A 6,816-nucleotide genomic window follows, 5' to 3' on the forward strand; every position below is an offset into this window, starting at 1 on the left:
AAATCAAATGAGTACTCTATTGCTTTAAGTACATAATAAATGATATATTAGGGCATTTGAAAAGTATTTTTTTGCAACATTTTAATTTTCAAAGCCCAAAATGTTGATAGTTGAAATTTTTCAATTTTAACGTCAAAATTTAACACGCAAAGATGAGTATAGAATTTAACATAGTGTCTATAATATATATCCTATTGTTATGCAACTTTGCAAGCAGTGTTATAATTTATTAAGCTTTGGTCATACCAAGTTTTTTTAAGATTTGTCAACTCTTTCTATCCTATTAGGTCCGAGACCACAATTGTCGTCCCTTGATTTTCGTTGTTCACGAATATAGTCCCTAGTGTTAACAGTGGGTTACTTGCCAATAATTTTTATACCCCTTCCAAATTTATTTCTCCGAGTTTAATGCCTCAAATTGTAAGTAGGGGGGTGAAATTACACTGTAAAAAAATTTGGGTCCAGAATTTTACAGGAAAGTAGTGATTTGGTCCAGCTGAAAAAGGTTAAAAATTAGCACTTCGGAAGCTGTCAAAAGATTTCAAGACACCCTAAACACAAAATTGTCCATATTTTGAGTTAGAGGCGATGAAGTTTTCTATAATTTTGATATAATTTGTCCCAAAAGTAGTACAACACACTGTAAAAGTTTCATTGGGAAAGCGCAGGTGGGATTTTTTTTATTTTCATTTATGTTCTAAAAGAAATGCACTACGAATTAATTGTGTTCTCGGACCAGCTGACACAGGAACCGGAACCGAAACAAGTCAGCAAATAACTGAAGATCTGAGCATAGTGGAGTGATCCAGCGCTCAGTTACAGACTATGTAAGACTATGTAAGATTCATGTATTTGGATGAGCTTTTATGAATAGAATAGAATAGAATATTTTTATTTACCAAATTAGGGCCCCAGGAGGGCATATGATACAGACAATATTATTATAAACAATAACATATGCAATACACACACAGTAAAAGATATGTAACAAGTGTTATAAAAATAATAAAATAAAATAATATAACACAGAAAATACACTCAACAAATAGTAGCAATGTATTATTATTCAATGAATAGTATGTTGAAAATGACTCAAGTGCACCCGGTAAGTGCATGTATCTTCACTTTGAGAAGACAAACATGAGGCATTAGTAGTTTGTGCGGAGAAATGTCAATATATACAAAAAGAACCCAGTAAAAAACAAAGCAATTAAGCACTCCCACATTTGACTATGAGGTATACTGCAAATAACAAAGTTTATTTAATAAAGGATATTTAATATGACTTATCTGCAGAAAGCACCAAGAGTCGGTGCTTAAAGGGGAGTCCCTACTTGTACTTTATGAATGGGCTGGAAAATCACAAATATGCGGCATTTTCACAAATGAAAACCCCCCAAAATAACTCGGTTGTGTAATTATATGTTTCCTTTAAAATCGTAAGTGTTCTATGCCGTTGAAACATCATCATATATCTTTCCTTTTCTGTAATCTGTAATTGCAAATTGTTTACATTCTTCTTAAACTCTATTTTCCGCCATCTTGGATCTGTATTGGATCGGGGAAATCGACGAATCAGACGAACCGTATGGTACGGCGCGTTCCATTTCCAAGGCCGTAGGGCAGGTCTGTTTAAAGTGAGGCAATTCGCCGAGCGGAGCGACGCGAAAAATTTTTGGGCTTTTTTTCAGGGTGGTTCGGGTGCCTGACATGTACGGGAGAAGCTTTTTCCAGCATTACCATCTATAATAAAAAATAAAAAAAATATAACAGAAATGCGTTTTTTGTTATTAACTAGCCTAGTAAGTAACAAATCAAGTTTCAATATTAAAGTTAATCTCTGTTGGTCAACTAAAACTTTCCTTTTCTCCTGTGACCTCAGTGGCGGATCCAGAGGGGGGGTTCCGGGGGTCCGCACCCCCCCTTTATTTTGGCCGATCAATGCATTTGAATCGGGACATATGTTTTGCACCCCCCTGCACCCCCCCTTTGCCCTGGGCTAGCACCCCCCCTTTCGAAAATTCCTGCATCCGCCACTGGACCTGTACTGCTTCAACACACGTTCTTGACTTATGTATATATATATATATATATATATTATGTATATATATATATGTATGTCCAACATCAAGTTATAAGCTTCTATAAGACGAGCATCAATAAGAATATATTTATTATACATAATCATTAACCATAAGAATAGGTACAGAGAAAAATAGACCAAAATTGTTACTTAACCGGATTTTTGACGTTCTAATGTCACAAGTGATCACAAGTTATCTGTAAACATTCCGCTGGAAGACCTATCTGAACACATTATTCTGATGGAAGACCTTTACTTGGACACATTATTCTATCATTTTTTAAGTCATTGGTTTGACCATGGAAGTATTATATTGACAGGAACTCCAACGAAAAATTAGCACATTCGCACCCCACTGATTTCTTTAGGAAAATAAAAGGTTCCGACTCAGTATGTCAAGTATGTGATAACTCCTTTGTGGGGTATCTGCGATGCCGCCCTCGCGTGTGTAGTTTACAGAAACTGATCTTATCACGTGATCTGTTATCGAGGGTCTAATCTACCTACCAATGTAAATAAACACGGAAACTCCCGTGGCTAATTGCGAATCGCTACATGAATAACGACACCTGTTTCTATTCAATAATTAAAGACTACAGCTGAAACAATCTTAAAAATCGGTCCATATTTAACAGAATGACAAAAGAAAAATAACTGTATTTGGAAAGAAGATAAGATTATTTTTAGTTTTGTCTAATATGTTTTTATCACTAGAACTAGGAAATCGGGAAATATCGGATTATGCAGATTACATGACTCTGAAGTAGAGTGTTTGCAGAAAATAATTTGATGTCCGTGTAGTGTGCCTGATGGCGCCTGATAACTCAAATTTTAAGTTAAAGATTGTAAATTTTAATCGAGTGTAACACAAATATTAATAGTTTCTCGATCGTAAAATGTAACTTAACATATTTATAGAAATTGTTTTAAGCACTAAGAGGTGGATAATTATACGCCCGTGATTGTCTCTAGTATGTATCAAGTTAAAACACAGATTACATGTACACCTTCTTTTTTTTTTTTAAATTCAACCTGGTCCGAGATTGCTCTGGCGTCTGACGGATTTGCTTTGGGAAATTTATAAAATTTTCTTTTTGTTGAAATGAATGAAACATTTGACACCGGACTTTCAGTAAACAATTCAACAAGTGATTTGTTAGCAGTAAACCTCAATTATACATGCAGATTACAACTATTTGTTTCCTTACACAAGACATTTATTATAATTCAATATAAAAATAAGAAGATGTGATTGCCAATAAGACTACTCTCCACCAGAGATCAAATGAAACAGAAGTTTTCAACTATAGGTCACCTTACAGCCTTAAACATATTTTAGCAAATCCATTTCATATATGAAAAAAATTCTATTGGCCTGATTATGCACAAAACAAATAACAGAGAAACAAATAAGCGAATATAAAGAATAAATAGATATTTGCGATTGAAAATGATGTCCATGCAAACGATTATGTTTTTTTTTCTGTTTTGTTTTTTTTTTTGGGGGGGGGGGGGGGGGGGGATCATATGGCATCTGTTTGAAATTAATCAGTTAGTTGTCAGTAATGATTTTGTTTCACATTGGTAGCGCAAAAGGGGGATGGTTAATTTTTCACTACAACTGAATCAAATGAAGAATAGCATTACTTTTTTTTTTCAGTAAACTGATATGGCGGAACTGTGGTGGAAAAATTTTGTTTTCCAGTCGGGTCCTTCACACGGAATCATCTTTTCTATTGAACATGTTTCAGATTTACAAAAGCAATAAAACTCTTCAATTTCTTCTCCGATAATTTTGTCAAATTCTTCATCATCAAAATCGTGCATGTCCATATTGATTAGTGAAATATTTGTAAATGTTGATAGTTTATTAACATAGAAAACCTAAAAACTATAAATTGTCAACTGTCAATTATTGGCATGGTCGTTAAATGTCATATCCTTGACATTTATGTATACATCCGGTTACTTCGGTAAATTCCGTAATTACGAGTATCCCGAAAACGTCGTTGAACCCATGCATCGATACAACGAATTGAAAGATGTCAAATTAATTAACAGATACTTAACGATTTTGCGGCATCGCACTATAAACGTTTGAAGTCGGTTTGTTGGAGTTCCTGTCAATATAATACTTCCATGGTTTGACCTACCGCGGTTCGAACCCACGACCTACCGCACTAGAAGCAATGGAACACGCTTGCATACAACCAGACAATGCTGATCATAAACAGAAAAAGAAACACGAAAAAAATTATTTTCAAACAATACCAAAAATATAGCATTCCTACTTTTACTAAAGATAAATAAAAATCAAGAATTGCCTTATACATTTTTAAGACTTCCATAGAAAAGGCGCTTCATGATTTTGTTTAAATTAATTATGAATAATTATTATATTTTTGGCCAATGAATTATTTTACTGTAAAGATTAATAACTATAATCGATTTAAAAATAAACCAAGGAAAGTATTAAGCCAGCATATTTATAGGGGTGTTTTTATACTCATGAGTTACCTTTTTCATATTTTTTCTCTTTAAAATACCCATCTTCAACCAGTTTTGTAACGACATTAAGATTTGTTTCAATTTTTTTTTATTTTGATTTGTATTCGGAACACTTATTTTTTTACCGTCATCGATTCGCTATGGTAAAAGCTGCAATCGCTGCTGCAGATTGAACATATTGGATGTAGTTAAGTGTGCTGGTAGATAATTTGAAACGCGAAACTTGCATATTGATAATGTAAAATCTATAATTAAAAAAAAATGACACTTTAAAAGTTTGGTCGTCGTTTCAAAAGTGAGGCATTTGCCTCCATTACGCTACGGCCCTGATTTCAGGTTCGAGGGGTTCAGCTGGTACGTACCGCATAATGGAAAGCACCCCAGGTTCAACCCACTATTTTTTTTCTTAAAATGTCCTACACCAAGTCAGGAAAATGGCCATTTTTATCATGTTTATATTATATATATATATATATAATTCGTTTCTGTGTGTGTTACTTTTTAGCGTTGTGTTTCTGTTGTGTCAAAGTTTTCCTCTTATATTAATTTGATGTGTTTCCCTCAGTTTTAGCTTGTAACCCGGATTTGTTTTTTTCTCAATCGATTTACGAATTTCAAATAGCGGTATATTGGCTACTGTTGCCTTTATTTAAGACACGGCTAGTGGATGCATGATAGATGCAACTGAAGAGGTGATACAGCAATTGCAAAACGGGTAGATACGATCTGTAATTAAATAATTTCAAAAGTTTATTTAAAGTAACCATATGCCGGATGATCAAAAAGTGTGCCATTTATTCATTTATTGAAAAACATACAGTATGGTTTGGTAAACTGACAAGAAAACTTCTCTTGTGTTCAAAAACATTTCGTATGAATTTTCAATGCTCCACTTTACATGACTTGTTCATAGGCGGATCCAGGAGACCTGGAATGCCCGGACCCCTTTCGTGGGAAAAGTTTGGTTGATTAGATAGGGAATCACTGAAGCATGCTGGAGCACACCCCCCTCCCCCACCTTTTATGAAAATTTCTCGGGATCCGCAGAGATCTAAACCCCATCATTTGAAACCTTATTTCTCCAAATAAGATCTTTTAACTGTGGACACGATTTCATATTAACATTATTCGGTGGACACAATTTACTGTGAAATAATGTCCGGTGGACAACAATGAATCATATTACTATTAGATAATTAAATTGGTCAGAATAAATTCGGGGCAATTTTTTAAACCCTTGAAATTGAATTTTACATTTTTTCTAATATCTGTCAAAATGTTAGCATGTTGCTTATTCCGAATGCAAAGAAAATCCATCTCGAATAAAAAAATGTTTTCCTATCGGTCGGGACGTTAGTCAGGGGATTGGTCACGGCTTTACGGTCTCACTAATTAGCGACAACAAGAATTTTAGCGACAACAAGCGACAAGAAGCGACAAGAAGCGACAACAAGAATTATTTTAGCGACAACAAGCGACAAGAAACTATTTAGCGACAAGAAAACATATTTTTTTTAATTAAAGTTAATTATTGCAATAAATATTAAAAGAATGTGCAAAAGAAAATAATTTTAGCGACAAGAAAGCTAAAATTGATAGAAAAAAAATATTTTAATATGTATAACAGCCAGTATTACGTTTATTTATTGTGTTATGAGATTACTTTTCCTTGTGTTTTAGAACATATTATTTATCTTATAATTTTTTTTTAATTTTCTTTTCGTGCAATATATATTAAGCTCGCAAAATGAATTATTTGTGCATCATTGTCCTGAAAATATTGACACAAATTGTGACTGAAATCAAACAAGAGGAAAAGAAAATTGAAATGTGAATGTTTTCATCTTTTTATTTGCTTAATTATTGCCTCATTAAACGATATTTATCATGTTTATGCATATTGATTAAAGATGAAAGGAAATTAATGACAATCTTGAGTTTTCACAAATATTTAATTTCTTCATCTACCAATATACTAATATAAACTTTACAATCTCTTTCTTCCTCACAAATGTTTCCTTTCTTCGTCTATCTATATAATAAAACATTTTAATTAGACATATCTGCTCATATATTTAAAAAAAAAACATTAAATACAAATTTCTTTATATCTAATAAAAAAAATGTTTTCTTGTCGCTAAATAGTCTTCTTGTCGCTTGTTGTCGCTAAAATAATTCTTGTTGTCGCTTGTTGTCGCTTCTTGACGCTTGTTGTCGCTAATTAG

This window comes from Mytilus galloprovincialis, chromosome 14, assembly GCF_965363235.1.
Source record: "Mytilus galloprovincialis chromosome 14, xbMytGall1.hap1.1, whole genome shotgun sequence".
In the NCBI taxonomy this organism is placed as follows: domain Eukaryota; kingdom Metazoa; phylum Mollusca; class Bivalvia; order Mytilida; family Mytilidae; genus Mytilus; species Mytilus galloprovincialis.